Raw genomic sequence first — 16,857 nt, 5'->3', positions numbered from 1 at the left:
ACAGAAACGCTTCCACTTCAGCTTATTTGACTTGTTGGTGGAGTCTGCTCTTGCCTTAGCCAGGATTTCTCTACAATCCGTGGGAATGTCTAGATTTTCAAACTCATGGAACTCAGGAGCCAGGCCAACAAAAAATGTAAAGACGTAGGATTGGGGTGCAGTATCTGGCCCCTGTTTATTGTTAATGTTAGACTGGCATCAGTTGGATGTGGAGCTGTTCCGAAAGTAGGCTTAGCTCAGTATACCAGAACTGCCTGGGCCATCTGGGAGTAATGAGAAAGAGCCGGCGTGGTTCTCTCTTCATTTTCCTTAGTATCCACAGGATTAAAGGAATCAGGGGAAAAGGGTATGCAAATATTTTTGACCATCTTATCGAAAATGCATTCCCCAACGATCCTTTCTGGTGGTGCCAGCTTGCGTAGGGACTGGCATTTGTGGTTGCTCTTGGTCGCAAACAGGTCTAGTCACTGTGTGCTCCATTGAGTAAAGATGTCTTGCAGGAGTTGAATCGTGGCAAGTTGAAGTCAACCTGCTTAGTGTCTCTGCAGCACATTTGACACCCCTGGCAAATGCTCCGCTCTCAGTGATATCTTGTTCTGTATAGCCCACTTCCAGATTTCCTGTGCTTGTTGTGACAGGGCTGTTGATCTTGTTCCTTCATGTTTAAGTAGTGTATGCTGGTGTTGTTTGTTCTGATGAGTATGGAAGAGCCTGCAACTCTAGGAAGGAACGAGAAGAGAGCTAGAGCTATAGCCTTTAGTTCCAGACCATTTATGTGCAATTTCTTTTCGGAGGTGGATCATTTCCCGCTGACTGAGAGATCCTGGAGATGAGCACCCCACCCCTCTGGGGATGTGTTTGTCATGATGCCAAAGTCTGCCTCCTGTGGTAGAAATGTCAATCCTCTTGATATATTTTCTTTCAGAGCCCACCACTGCATGGATGAGACCTTTGTTGATAGATCCCTGCGCCTGTGTCCACTGCTTGACTAATTCATCCTGAAATGGACGCATGTGCAGTCTGCAACCTGGGATCAGCGAAATACAAGAGAACACCATTCCCAGGAGCGACTTGTACGGTCGAACTAAAACAGACTTTTTTTAGCAAGTTTTTTGGCTAGTTGCTGGATCTTGTTCTGTCGTTCCAGAGAAACAGAAGCTTTGTCAGTTTTGGTGGCTAGGACTGCACCAAGGAAGTTAATCCTTGTCTTCATAGTGAGATATAACTTTTTTAATGCTCGTTGTGAGACGCAGTTTCTTGAACGAGAAACACAGGTATGTATGGGCTGTGGCTTTTTGAGATGTTGGAGCCTTGATTAACCAACCATCCAAGTATGGGAATACTTGCACTGCTTTCTGCCTCAGATGAGCTGGCACAGGTGCATGGCATTTCATGAATACACGTGCGGTTGACTTTAATCTGAATGGAAGGACCTTGAATTGGTAGTGGGTGCAGGATACCTGGAATCGTAAGTACTTTAAATGTTTGAAATGAATGGGGATATGGAAATATGAGTACTGGAGGTCAATTGCTATCAAATGACCCCCATGATTGAGAAGGTGTAAAACGTCTTGAACGGTGATCATCCAAAATGACTACTTTTTTAAATACTTGTTTAGCTTCCAAAGATCTAGGATCGGGCGCCAGTCTCCTCACTTTCTCCAGATGAAGAAGAAGCAGGAGTGGAAACCGATTCCCTTCGGAGTCTTCGGAACCATCAGTAGCTGTTTTAGATGTGGAGTGTGTGGTACTTTGGGTGGGACCTTTGGTGGTTTGCTGACAAATTTGAGGGTATGTTCCTGAGCTATGATGTCCAGAACCCATTCGTCCATTGTTATACAAGACCATTGATGAATTGAGTGGGAAATACGACCCCTAAGATGTTTTGTGTGAGTGTAGGGAGCAGACCGCACCAGTGTAAGGTCACTGTTTCCTTGTAGTATCTCGCCCTCTTGTGGGTTGCTGCCCTCTTGCTGGCTGTTTGTAAGCTGCTGAAGGTGGTTATCTGTACTGTCTCGCATATTATGAACGATTTTGCCCCTGATAAGGCTGATACTGCTGCCTATAGAATTGAAATCCACCTTGACAGGAAAAAGCACTCCTCCCCCTATGTCCTCAAAAGGGCTGCCTCTTCATTTGCAATGTTCCCAAGGATCTGGTAGTATCTGTGTCATTCTAACGGCTTGGAGAGAGTCATCAATATGTTTGCCTAATAATGCTTTGCCATTGTAAGGCATGTCCAAACTTTTGCTCTGTACTACTTATCTGAAGGATGTTGCTTTCAGCCAGACCTGCCTTTTGAGTACAGCTGCTCCCGCTGTCGAAATCCTTTTGAGGAGCTATCAATAGCGCAGTCTATTATCTCCGCAGAGGCTTGCTCTCCCTCATGGAGAATCTTTCTAGCTTCTTCCTTAGACTCTTCTGGCAGAAGATCTATAAATTGTGACATACCAACCACATTTGCCTGGGTTCCTAGTATTACTAGGAAATTAGCTGCTCACACAGGGAGTGCTGCCATGCTTGAAAACAGCTTCATAGTGCAAATGTCCTCTTGCCAGATAAAATCTATTATGGGTATAACTTCTTCATGGGCTCCTTAAAATCGTACACAAAGCAGTCTGCCTGCTTGGTGGTTAAGGGTAATTGCAAGCGCTTCGCTGCTCATTCCATGATATTATGAAAGGCACCTATATTGTCTGGTGGCGAGTCCATAGGAAGTGGTAGAGGCGGAGATGGTGGGTGTAATATATAATCATCCCACTCAGCAGTGGTTGAAGACTGATCCCTTATCTCTCCTCCTCCTTCTTGATTCTCTTCTGAAGTGTCAGGGTCATATGCTGGTGGAATTGCCAATGGTAGTGTTGACAAGGGATGCACTGATAGAGGCAGTGCGGGAGATGAGTCAGCTGTGTTTAGATCTTATGAGTGTTTGAAGGTGCGATGGAGGCGCAGATGTAGCAGGTTCTCGGAAACATCTATAATAATCTTGAAGCATGTCCTGAAGGTTGGATATTAACTCTTGTGGCATTTGAACTGTTTGCTCCAGATGATCTTGTGGAGAATAGACAGGGTATTGTTCTTGGGTCTGCTCACCCCGATATGTGGCGTCTTAATAGTATTTGTCATCTTCCTCCTCATCTTGATATTTAACATATAATTCAGAAGAGCTGTGAAGCACTCCAAAGAGGCTTTCATCATCTGACTTCTCATTTAGAAGATGAGCTGGTTGGAATAGAAAATTTAGCTAGGAGACGTGTGTACCGAAAGAATGACTTCCATTGGAGATGTTCCAGAAAGTGACATGTTTGAAGTTCGCATTAAAGGTGTTAATAGTGCCTTTGGTGTCTCCGTCAATGGTGAGTTAGTTGTTTTCGTCATCAACAATGGTTTCTTTATTGTTTCATCAGTAACAGACATTTTTGCTGAGGAAATTGTCATTAACGAGTGTCTTGTCGACGGTGTGGTCCTTGACGGTATTCTCGCCTGGACTGTAGTTGACTGTGCCTTTGTCGACGGGACTGTCGCTAACGGTACTGTTGTTGAAAGTTTGCTCATCAATGAGTAAGTCGGCAGTGACTTCATCATCGGTGAGGTTGTCGACGATCTCTTAGATGGCTGTTTTGACATCAAAGAGAGGGTTTTTTTTTAGTTGACAGTGCCGTCGACGTTCATTTGCTGGAGATTATGGTCATCTATGCTAGAGGAGATGAAGAAATTATCACTGGGGACACTGCTGCGATAAATGTTGACGTCATGGTGGTGGATATTGTAGACACTGTAGTCAACGATGAAGACATTTAACATTTTTTTAAAGAAACATTCTCTTTGGATAAAGGAAGGGATTTTCAAGTTTTTCTGAGAGAAACTTCCTTCACAACTTATGTTGTAGGTTCTGAAGAGACCTTAGAGGAATCTTATTTTCTTTTGTAAAATCTTCTCCGATTTTTTTTTACTTTTCAGATGGTGAGACTTTTTAAGGACCTTTCTGGCTTGTTCCAAAGGCTCATCCTCCTGTGATATGTCTCTTGTGGGATTTTTTAGTTTTTAAAGAGTCCTCACTCTCTTCTTCAGAAACTGGGTGTTCCTTTGATTTAAGCCTTTGCAACCACAAGTGTAGTCTTCTCTCCCTGTCCTGGGTTTTCTGGAAAGTGCAGCAGATAGTAGAGTCTTTGAATTGTGCTCTGTATACTGACAGTAAATACACTCTTTATGAGTGTCCTCTGATTGTATTTTTTTTTTTTTTGCACAGGTCTTACATGGCTTAAATAAACCCTTTTTTGGATATTCTGACATGGTCAGAGAACTCTTGATATACAATGAAAAATATATCTGACCTGAGACGAACCTTCCTGAAAGTAGCTGTTTTGAAGTATAAACTGAGCAGAGATCAGGGAGACTCCCATCACACGACGTGCAATAGAAAATCTGAGGGACTGGAGCCTCTGTGGTGAGGGTTCTGAAGAGTGCTGTCACCTGATTGGATGAACTTTGGGTCATTTTTATTGACACTAATAAGCTGTAAAAGTGCATGTCTCTAACCCTGACTTTTATGCAGATTGTACTCTACTGCTTTCAAGGTTACTGTAGGACTCCCACTTCGACAATGGGGAATGATTCAAGCATGTGAATCTATGAAAGATCCAATACTGGAGAAAATAAAAATTCTCAATGTAGAGCCTGGAGGCAAACAGACTTACTCCCAGTAAACCACTTGAGTCTGTGGGTATTGGCTTAATTCTACAGTCGCTAGATGCCCTGAACCAGATCATCAAACCTCTTGATGTCCGCCCTTTACTCCTGCATACTGATTCCACAAAAGATTGCAGAGCCAGTACAATAAACTGGGCTAGTGAACCAGGTCTCTTGCATAATGCAAGTAACAAACTGATCAATGGGGTGCCCCACTCTGGGTTGAGTAATTTTGGCCTCACGCCTGCCACATTCTAAAACAAAATATTTAAATGCAGCCAAGGCACTGATTATTATTACAACTGCCAACCTATCGTATTGGTTCCAGAGTTCATGGAGTGTGATTCGTTTTATTTTCTCTACTGCCACTAGAAAGCTGTATGATCCCTACTGCTATAGCTTCTGCCAATTCTGCAGGCTCCCTGCAGCTGGTGGCACATCTAAGGTCATCATCTATTAGAGGGTCCCTTACCAACTGCTTGTATTTCAGTAAATCCACTCTTTCAAGCGCTGAGGATCCAACATCCCGAGGAGAAGCTCTGTCCCTTGCTGTATCTTTGGGCTGCTGGACATCCAAGGGTAGAGGATTAGAAATTAACTGGATTGGGGACTTAGATGAATGAATTGCTCGAGGGCCACAAGTCCATCTACCAGAGCATACTATATATATGTCTCTCTGAGTATGCACCTGGGCACCTAGCCTGACTCTTGCCTGTGGCCTCCAGTTCCTGCTTGTTCCAGCCTGATCTAGTGACATAGTGGCTGCCCGGGTGTTCCCACTCACTGTTCTTCCAACAGAGGCTCGGCCTACCCCTGGACCTACTTAATGCTGGTGCACCATGACCATACGCAACTGCCTGAAGCTCAACACAGACAAGACAGAGGTATTGATTTTCAGAAATAAAAGCTCCACATGGGATGCATTCTGGTGACCTTCAGAACTCGGACCTGTTCCTACCCCCACTGACCACGGTAGGAACCTAAACATCATTCTGGACAACAACCTAACCATGAGGACTCAGGTCAACTCTGACCAATCCTCCCGCTTTTTCATTGTCCACATGCTTAGTAAGATATTCAAATGTGTACCCCTAAGCTCCAAACGCACCATCACCCAGACCATCATCTCCAGCTGAATGGACTACGGCAATACTCTTTACGCAGGGAAAGCAGCTCACCTTCGATGATGACTACAGACCATACAGAACGCTGAAGCCAGGATCTCCCCACATGAACCCACATCACCCCCTACCTCAGGGAACTCGACTGGCTCCCTGTATAGAAAATATGCCAGTTCAAGCTCCTGATCCATGCATACAATGCCCTACACAACTGCGGACCCGCCTACTTGAACCACCGCTTGAACTTCCATCAGCACCCCAGGCACCTCAGCTCCGCGTCCCTTTCTCTAAGCCTCATCCCCACATCCGACGTAGTGGATGAGGAGGTCGCTCCTTCTCCTACCTAGCAGCAAAGACATGGTACAAGCTACCCTGTCATCTACAGACCTCCCCCTCTTTTCTACTGTTCCAAAAATCCCTGAAGACCTGGCTTATCAACTGGATCCTGCCAGAAATCTACTAACTGATTGATTGAACAAATTATTGCCTGACACTGTCAAGTGGTCCTAATCCAGTAGAATACCTTATTGGTTACAGAATCCATGTTTTCTTAAGACCTACTGTCAGTTTGGCCACATTAATGTAGGGAAGTACTCTCATTTTGGCATGGTTACCCCCAACTTTTGCCTACTGTCAGTATGCTATGACTGTTTTCACTGGAATCCTGCTAACCAAGACCCCAGTGATTTTGCTCTCTCCCTCTAAATCTGGTTGCTTAGGACCTTTCACACACCACAATTGGCATACTGGTGCCCCATTAAAGTCCCTAGTATTTGGTACTTAGGTACCCAGGGCACTGGGGCACCAGGGGTTCCACATGGGCTGCAGCATGTATTGTGCCACCCATGGGAGCCCATGCAAAATGTGTCTGCAGGCCTGCCATTGCAGCCTGCATAAAAAGGTGCATGCACCCTTTCACTACATGTCAGTGCACCAGGTCACTGTAAGTCACCCCTATGGTACACCCTCCTAGCCCAAAGGGCAGGTTCCTGTGTGTGAGGGAACCCCTGCATGAGCAGAGGTGCTCCTACGAACACTAGTTCGATTGCTCTAGACTTTGTAAGTATGGGGAAGCCATTTTACCTGTGTATTGGACACACGTATGTCCAGCTAAATAATAGTAACTCTGAACCTTGGCGTGTGGTATCAAACATGTCCGAATCATACCCCAGCACTGTTGCCAGTATTAGTTGTATGATTCCATGCACTCTGGGGGCTCCTTAGAGGACCCCCTGCATGCTCCTTCCAGTATTGTGGGGTTTTCCAGGCAGCCCGTGCTGCTGCCACTCCTCAGACAGGTTTCTGCCCTCCTGCTGCTTGACCAGTTCAGGCACAGGAAGACAGAACAAAGGATTTCCTGTGGGAGAGGGAGGTAACACTCTCTCCCTTAGAGAGGGGTAGCCTGCCCAAGCCACTGGTATGCTTGGAAAGGTACAATTGGTGCCCTCCTTGCATAAACTGGTTTGCACCATTCTAGGGACTCCAGGTCCCTGCTCTGGCACGAAACAGGACAAAGGAAAGGGGAGTGACCAATCCCCTGTTCATCACCGCTGTAGGGGTGGTACCCAGAGCTCCTTCAGGTGGCCACTCAATTCTGCCATCTTGAATCCAAGGTGGGCATAGGTTCCTGGGAGCATCTGAGTGGTCAGGTCAGGTAGGTGACGTCGTAGCCCCCTCCTGATAGGTGGTCACTCTGCTAGATGACCAATCCTTCTTCCTGTGCTATTTAGGGCATCCCTCTTGGGTGGGTCCTCAGATTCGACATGCAAGATTCAGGCAGGACTCCTCTGCATCATTTACTTCAACCTCTGGCCACTGGGTCTGCAACTGGACCCTCCAGGAACGACAATCAGCAACTTCAGCAATGACTCTGCTCTGCAACATTGTTTCACCAGCTCCTTCCAGCAACTGCAACATTTCCCCGGCTGTGCATTCTCAGAGGGTGGCGAGTCTTCAGCTTGCACATGAAGTAAGAAGGAATCATCCTTGGAGTGAAGGAGTCACTCCCCTGCATCTGCAGGCACCAACTGAAACTACGACCGGCTGCGTGGATCTGCTCTCCCCCAGAACTGCGTGGATCCTGCATCACAGGTGTTGGTCTGCAGTGGTCCCCTTGGTCCTCTCTACTAAATGTCCAACTTGGGAGACAGTAAGCCCTTGCCTCTCCTTGCAGGACAGTACCACTGTGCACCGTGACTCTTGCAGCTACCAAGGCTTGTTTGCTCCTCCTCCAAGGGATCTGCAGGCTTCATGTAGTCCTGGCCTCCAGCACTCCTTCCTGCAAAGCACAGTCTCTTGCCAGCTGCTCCAGCGACGTGGGACTCCTTTTCAGGTATGCTGAGTGGGCTTCACTGCGACTCCTGTGCCTGTTGCCACTGAGATGCATGTGGGGGCTGCCTCCTCTTCTTGTGACTCTCCCAGCTGTTGGGGGTCACCCTGGACTTCCCTCCTTGAGTCGAGTCCCCTGGACCTTGCTGGTGCTCTTCAGCCTTGCAAACCTTCTTCTCAGTCTCTTGCATTTGCCAAAGCTTGTTGGTGGGTTTTCCAGCACCACTAACTGACTGCATCTCGACCGCCGACGTGGGAAATCACTTTAATCACTTCTGGGACTTCTATTCATCTCCTGTGCTGCACTGCGGACCACCTTTGTCCACCGTCAACCCGGTCCTGCATCCACAGAAGGGTGGGTAGTGGCTCCTGCCACAACCTGAAAATCCATCTCGAACTGGATTTGGTCCCCTTCCTTTGCAGGTCCTCGTATGTGAGGATCCACCTTTAGGCTCTTCCAGTCTTGGTTGGGTCTTGCATAATCCTTTTCCAAAGTCCTCCTGTTGGTTTTGGGGAAAACAGGTAATTACCTCTGCTCTACTGGTCACTGGAGGTCACACTGGTACTTGCCTCTTGGGGTTCCTAGTTCCTCCAGCTCCCCTCTACTGATTCCACTTCCTTGGGTGGGATGGGACTGCCGTTCACACTCCACGTTTTTAGTAAATTGTTTGCCCCTCCCCTAGTGCCCTCACTGTTTACCTATACTTTTGCCAATGCTTATTGCTTTCTATGCTCTTTACTGATCGCTAATGTGCATATAATAGTGTGTTTACTTATCTCAAGTTGGGGGATTGCCTATTCAGTATTACTGTTACTATAATAAAGTACCTTTATTTTTTTTAACACTGTGAGGTTCTTTCATGTGTGTAAAGTACTGTGTGACTATCGTGGTATTGCATAAAAGCTTTGCATGTCTCCTAGTTAAGTCTTGGCTGCTCATCCACAGCTATCTCTAGACAGCCCTGGCTTCCTAGACACTGCCTACACCTCACTAACAGGGGATACCTGGGCCTGGTATCAGGTGATAACACCATAGGTGCTCACTACACACCAGGCCAGCTTCCTACAACTAACATATAAATCACCCCACCCTCACCTGAAGTGCGTCCCCCCTTGTAATATATGTGGCCCTGGGTCCCATCTCTTTTTGGCCTCTCGTACTGTCTGAGGGTGCTTATTATACAACCCATCTTATAAGCTTTCTGACTAGTATATGAAACGTGATATGGGTGAGAATGGATAGCAGGTCTTGTCAATAGACTTACACCTCCTGATCTTTCCTGTGCCCTGCTAAAATTATCTTGTCATTCCTAGGTCTCATTTTCTGCAGCTCTTCGCTTAGGTGTGGCCTAATTCCTTCTACATGGGCCTCTTTATCGTGACAAATGTTTTACGGTCATTATCCTTATTACCACCACCGAAATTTAATTTCCACGGATGGAGTAATGTGAGTTCTAGATTGTACGAGTTCTAGACTTATCAGCGACTCTTGTGCCTCTCTGTCTGCACGCAGTATCAAACAACTTTGGCCAAATTGGCTTCAAGCTTTTTAACAAGTGTATTCACCTCAAGAATTCAGGCTTTCAGCTCAAAATAACCCAAGACAGGGACACTAGCAGTGATCTATTTTCAGCATTGAGGCATTTTCCTTCCCCAGTCTGTCTTTCAGCCAGTAAAACTACAGACTGGCTAGTGGTGGAGTACTCAATTTGGCAAATCCTCGTGGGCCCTATGGAAACTATGGGGGGTAGGGTTGGGGTGTGTGTGTGTGTAAAATTCGAGTGTAATTGCTGTTTACACTCCTCAGCCTAGTGAGCTGTTTTTGCACCTAAAATTTGCACCATGGACTGATTTAGTTGACGGCATTTTCTCAAATATTTTCTGCTAATTTCCACAGTTCCACTAGTACAGTTTTGTACTAGGTCTGGGGACGGAGTTTTTAGCCGGATATTCTCCACGTGCTCAATTAATACACAACGTTTTTTCAGAGTACAGTTAGACCGGCGGGTTTTGGCTATCTTTTCCAGTTTATTAGCACACTGAGGGCTTTCCACTGCCATTTGCTTCACCATTGTTTAGCAGAGGGAATACACTTGCCACTTACTCCCACTGGCACCAAGCCCTAACCCACTCTCAGGCGGCAACTAGATCACCATAGCATGTTCAATGAGGCATAAGGTTAACATTGCAGATATATTCTTAACCTCTGCCAATTAGCTTAATATTAAAACCGAGCAATGCAAGAAGCAGAGCCTCAAAAACTGGAGGGGCTTTACTGGAGAATCAGTTACTGATGCCAATAGCTCTCCAAATCTTGTTCCATGGGGTCACAGGGGATGGTTCTTTTGGCTAAGTATGAAATCTATGTCTCCAACAGAAAAGGAAATGCACCAGGCTCTGTTGACATGAAGAGCCTTGTTACCGAATTGCAAACTGGAATTGCGACTACATACTTATTCGGTATTAGGAAGGGGCGTGTCATTCTTAATACCGAATCGCAGTGGTATGTAGGAATGTTTTGTGACTGAAATGCGGTTGCAAAACATTCACATTTTACCACCTACTTCAAGTGGGTGGTAACCCATTTGTAAAAAGGAAGGGGTGCCAAAGGGACCCCTTCTCCTTTGTGAATGCATGCGAAAACATTTTTTAAGAGCAGGCAGTGGTCCCATGGACCACGGGCTATTCTTAAAAAATCAAGAGAACTTGAAATTTTTCTTTTTTAAACGCATCCTGTTTTCCTTTAAGGAAAACGGGCTGCATTAAAAAAAAAAAAAGGATAAGTTTTATTTAAAAGTAATCACAGACATGGTGGTCTGCTGAGCCCAGCAGGCCACCATCCCTGTGACTGTAGCCAATCACAATGGGTCACCCATTGCGACCTATGTCATGAATATTAATGAGGTAGGTCGATTTGTGAGCCGTTGGGAAATCGCTAAATGAAACTCCTGGAGTTTATACATTCAAGTAGCGATTACATAATTGCAATTCGCCAAAAAAAAGGCAATTACGTAATCGCTATTGGGAAAATTGATACATCTGGCCCATAGTTTCCAGGCAACCTCAGGTGCTCAAATAATCAACAATATTTGAAGGAAATCAAGTGTTTTGTCATTATTTGTGTTGTTTTGGCCCTACAGCATAGCTTTTCAGTGTACCAATGACAGCCATATGCCTTGCAGGATGTTCAGAAGGAGGAAGGAGGGCATACTCCTCTGGCCCGGCTGCTGTATATCTGACCTTTAATTTCTCCCACTTTATGGCCTCCCAAGGGTGAACCGCACACACAATTCTAAACACTGTATGGCATACAATTCATCTCATCATACACACGATTCGAACAGGGAATTTCTGAAAAATTGTAAATTTGGGATACGCTGTTGAGCCGAACGTTTCGCACCATAAGTGTGAACCATGAACTCCTTCTGAGACAGATGCCATGGCAGTATCCATGAGCAGCAAAAGCTGATATCCACCACTGTACCTACTATTTCATTCGAGACAAACATTCCCTCATTAATGGTTTGATGAAAATCCTGCCCGTCTTCCTTCGGTAATCAATCATAGAATCTTTGGAGAGAGTTCCAGAGAGATTATCATATCTCCTAAAAGTGCAGTGGCGTCTTCGTTGCTGTCACTAAAAGTCTATGTATATTTCTTTCCATTAGTTCTTTTTCTTACATTCTTTGTCTGGTGTATCAGGAGGAGGACTGAATGCGATTACTCTGCAGAAGATGCAATCACACAGTCCAGAAAAGGGTCTGTACTGAGGAAAAGAGGATCCTGATCAGGAGATTCATATTTCTTTAAAAGACTAGATGGTGCAGACTTTATTGAAGCAGGTGTTAAAAATAACTGCATCGTAGGTTGAAACAATTCTGGAGAAGGGAAATAAGTTTGAATGATGCTTTCTGACGCACAGTCTCAAATATCACTGGAGTTGTTGTAGCTGGAATTGTCATGGTGATATTCAGTGTTATTGCTTCTTACTACATGAATCAGCGAGACCTGGAGAATAGTCTCTGATAGAAGAACAACTAGGTCCAAAATGGAAATTGTCTTTTTCGAAGATCTTCTGCTGCAACGTTTCAATCGGGAGTGGGAAGTTTATCTCCCACTAGAAGATCTTCCGGCCCTCCCTAGAAGATCTAGATGGTGATCTCAAGTCTTCCACAGGGACTTTTGTCTCTTGGATATCTTATCAGAGTTCCAGAACGTGAACTCAACATGTGACAACTTTTCCTTGTAGGTCTTAAAGAGGCAGTGGGAGCAATCGGTGGAACAGTCTGTGGCGGAAGCTGAGGAGATGCCCAAGGAACATGTGTAGCTGGAGTACCAGGGGAAAAGCGAAAAAGGAAAAGCGATACCCTTATCAAGGTGTGCAAGAAAGAATCATCTCATGAGTGACTTCTCTTGAAGGGGAATAGGTTCAAGCCTACCACGAATCAGATGCTGGAGGAGCTTTCATTTGTCTTAGTTCCTTAGGCCATTGCACACTATTCAGGGTCGATAGTGATGTTCTCCTCAACGAAGGAGTTTTTGATGGCATATACTGGTGGGTAGACGTTGGCGGCAGTTTTGACATTCATACTGTGACTCAAACAGCGAACATGTGGAATGATGCGAGGCTTCAACATCCTACTTCTCAATGTCAATCAGGTGTGGTACCTCTTCCGCTGGTGATGCTTCTCCCAGGAGCTACATCTAGGAATGTCCTTGGAGTGGGAAGGGGGAGCTCTGATAGAAAGATGACCTTTTACTAGGCACTCAGATGTACCAGAAACTGCTTCCTGACTTCTTTCTTGTAGGTTCTGCTGTGGTGAAGCGCTGAGTCTCCATTTTTGACTGCACATTTTAGCTTAGCATCTCTTTCCGCTGGTGATTTTTACATGGTTTTACACTTACACGATAATGTAAGAAAACACTGTATGTGTAGATTATTCCTTGCAAGCGTTGCTGCACTACAGTCTGTACCTCCCCCCACCCACCCAAGACTAGGCGCACAGAACGCAAAGCCCCTGTATGATGACTGTCCTTTGGAGACATCTCTGAAGCTCTAGACACATCATCGCATCAGCTCTATACCTCTGACAGTGCAACATGAACAATGCTTTCATTATATAAACTGCCTCCCTGCTACATTCGACAGAGGGGCCCTTCTGCTGGGATTATCCTGGAATGCAGTGCACTTTGACCAAGATGCAGCCGTGCTGACTGACCTCCATCCTGCAAAGGACGGTAGCCTGCACTACGTCTGAGGAATCCACAGGTAGATGCTGTATCCATCAGAAGTAGCGTTATCAAAGGTAAGTATCTGATGAATACATCTACCTGTGGATTCTTCACCTTTTGAATAGAGTCCCATGGCAGTCCTGCACTCGGAGGTGGGTACCTATCTGCCTATACCAAAAAATCCTGTAGCACAGATTGGGCAAAATGGCCCTCTCTCCTCACTTCTGAGTCCAAGCAGTACTGTTTTGTGGAAGAGTGGAGGGGAAGCCTAAGTTGCTGCCTTGCAAATGTCAACAACTGGTACACCTCTAGCTAAAGTTGAAGTAGTAGCCTTAGTTCTGGTCGAATGAGCCCTAATGCCCCCAGGAGGATCTTTTTTGCCCTTCATATTGCCCACATCACGGCCAAACAGCTGATAGTCCATCCTAAATTTGCTTGTCCTGTCCATGCAGAAGCTCAACGCTCTCTTTGGATCCAGACGATGTAGACTTTCCTCCTTAGAGGAATGGGGAGGAGGGTAAAAGGACGGAAGGGTGATGGACTGCCCTAAATGAAAAAGAGTTTCTACCTTTGGCAGGAAAGTCGTCATGGTTATCAAAACCACCTTGTTGACATGGAAAGTGGTAAACAGGGGTTTTACACTCAGAGCTTGCAGTTCACTAAAATGTCTAGCCGACGTGATTACTATGAGAAAAACAGTTTTAAATGTAAGGAGCCTCAACGGGCTATTATGTAACGGTTCAAACGGTGTACCATTCAGGAACAATAAAACCAAATTTAAATCGCACTGAGGCATTATGAATGGAGTGGGGGAAAAATATTAGTCAAACCCTTAAGAGACCTTAAAACGAAAGGGGGCTTAAATAAAGAGGGGGTTGGTCAGGTAAATAAATAAATGCCGACAGTGCAGAGAGATAGCCCTTCACTGTCGCAACTGCACAACCTTGCTGTGCCAAAGAAAGAGCATGCAAAACATTGGACAAGTGGGCTTTTTAAAGGGTCAGCATGTCTGTCCTCACACCATTTTACAAACTTTGCCCATCTAGCAGCATAGACAGTTTTGATGGAGTGTCACCTGGCCACTAAAATAACATTCACCACTTCAGGGGGAAAAGAAAAGGAATTCAGGTTGCCCCGTTCAATCTCCATGCATGTATGTGCAAGCTCTGGAGGCAGGGGTGTGGAACCTGCCCCTGCGGCAGCGAGAGGAGATCTGCCCTGTGAGGGAGAAGGAGTAGAGGGCACAGTGAGAGCAGAAGGAGGTCCATGTACCACACTCTTCTTGGCCAATCCAGAGTTATCAATATGACTTGGGCCTGGTCTTGGAGAATCTTTCTCAGAACTCAAGGAATCAAGGGTATGGGCGGGAACGTGGAAAGCAGCCGGTTGCTCCAGCTCAACTGAAACACGCCCCGCCCCGGCGTTCCGTGCATCGGATACTGGAGGCTGCAAAACAACGGGCAGTCCGCATTCTTGTGAGTGGCAAACGGATCTATCTGAGGTGTCCCCAATAACTGGAAGACAAAAAGAACCACCTCCAGATGAAGTCGCTACTTGTGGTACCAGCTGAGACTGTCCGCACGTACATTGAGAACTCCAGCCACATAGTTTGCTACTATGCAAATCTGATGGTCCTGAGCCCAGGACCAGAGACGTAGAGTCTCTTTGCAGAGAAGATACAACACTACCCCTTCCCTGTTTATTGATGTACCACATCGCAGTAGTGTTGTCTGTCAAGATCTGTACAGACTGACCATGAATGGAAGGGAGGAAGGCCTTGAGAGCCAGACGTATTGCCAGCAACTTTAACAGATTGATATGAAAAATCTGTTCCTCCAGAGACCAAAGACCCTTGATCTCCAGATCCCCCAGATGAGCTTCCCATCCAAGAGTGGAAGCATCTGTTATCACTGACACCAGGGATGGTAGGCAAAATGGCCTCCTTGAGTTGGGTTGCCGTCCACAGACCACAATTGAAGATCTGTTGCAGTGCTTCTGGAGATCATTATAGCCTCCTTGAGATCTCCATTGAGTTAAAACCACTGCTTGCAGAGGCACCAATGGAGGGTCCTCATGTGCCAGCGTGCATGAGTGACCAAAAGAATGTAGGAAGCGAACAGACCAAGCAGATGTAAGACCTTTAGGACTGGAACGAGCACTCCATTGTGAAACATTAGAATCATAGCCTGAATGTATTGAACCCCCAGTCGAGGAGGAAAGGCACGATTCGTTGTGGTGTCCAGTACCGCCCCTATGAACAGGATGCACTGGGAGGGCTCCAGGTGAGATTTGGGGACATTGATGGAAAAACCCCAGGTTGAATAACAGGTGCGTTGTCAACAGCAAGTGATGCTGCACCAACTCTGAAGATTTGGTTTGAGCATCCAGTCGTCCAGGTAAGGGAATACTGGTATTCCCCACAGCCTGAGATGTGCAGCTACCACTGCCATACCTTTGTGAAGACTCGAGGTGCAGACGTAAGACCAAATGAAAGGACTGCAAACTGGTAATGCTGCGACCCTACCATTAACTGGAGACTTTCTGTGCGACTGGAGGGTGGAAATATGAAAATACACATCCTGCAAGTCTATGGAAACCATCCAGTCTTCTTTGTCCAGTGCCAGAAGCACCTGTGCTAGGGTCAGCATTTTGAATTTTTCCTGTTTCTGGAACCAACTCCACTGCGCCCCTTTAAAAGTAGAATTTGTACCTCCTGTTGAAGCAGCAGCAGATGCTCTTCTGATCAAAAACTTTATTGTGGAGGGAAGGGAGGGCGAAACTTCCCAAAGGGAAGGTCATACCCATTTCCTACAATGCCCAACACCCAACTGTCCAATGTTATGTCCTCCCACTTTTGAAGGAAAAGAATTAACCTCCCCCTATGGGTAACACATGCTCGTGAGGGGTAGGGGAATTAGGGTTGCTTCCCTGAAAGGTTAGCAGAGGAGGATAAAGTGGATGAACATGAAGGCTGATGGAGTGCACCACATTTGCTTAGCTATACACCCATGACCACTGTAGGATCTATAGATGGGGTTGGTAGACTGCTGTTGTTGAAAGTGCTGCCTCCCACGAAAGGAGGAGCTGTGTCCAAACCCCATAAACCTATGCAAAGGTCTGTAGGTCATGGAGAGTGTCTGAAGGCCTAATGACTTGGCGGTGGAGGAGGGCCTCGAACTCCTGACAGAGGTCAGAGTTCACAGGAACAAAGGACTCTACTTGTCGGTGGAGCTACGGGAGGCATAGCAGTTCACCAAACACACTAGTAACACAACTTACAACTGCTAAACCATGAGGAAGGGCTGTGTGATCAGCCGGAAACACCATGTTGGTGTGATGCATTCAGAGCAGATCAGAACAACTGCTCCTGGAAAACAACCGTATGTGGAAGGAGAATGATGGAAAACCAGTATAATAAAAAACACGAATGACAAGAGTTGGACATTTCTCTGTGTGTGAAGGTCCGCTGCGTGACGTTATAACAATG

General features: G+C 46.0%; 1 protein-coding gene across 1 annotated transcript in view; it reads right to left on the bottom strand.

The window, feature by feature from the left end:
• NLK (nemo like kinase) overlaps positions 1–16,857 on the bottom strand; it is a 762,154-nt gene that overhangs the window by 73,390 nt on the left and 671,907 nt on the right. The gene's annotated exons all lie outside the window — the stretch shown is intronic.

The sequence above is a fragment of the Pleurodeles waltl genome, chromosome 3_2, assembly GCF_031143425.1.
Source record: "Pleurodeles waltl isolate 20211129_DDA chromosome 3_2, aPleWal1.hap1.20221129, whole genome shotgun sequence".
Lineage (NCBI taxonomy): Eukaryota > Metazoa > Chordata > Amphibia > Caudata > Salamandridae > Pleurodeles > Pleurodeles waltl.
Note: the sequence above shows the minus strand (reverse complement) of the source record. Positions and strands in the feature narration are given on the sequence as shown.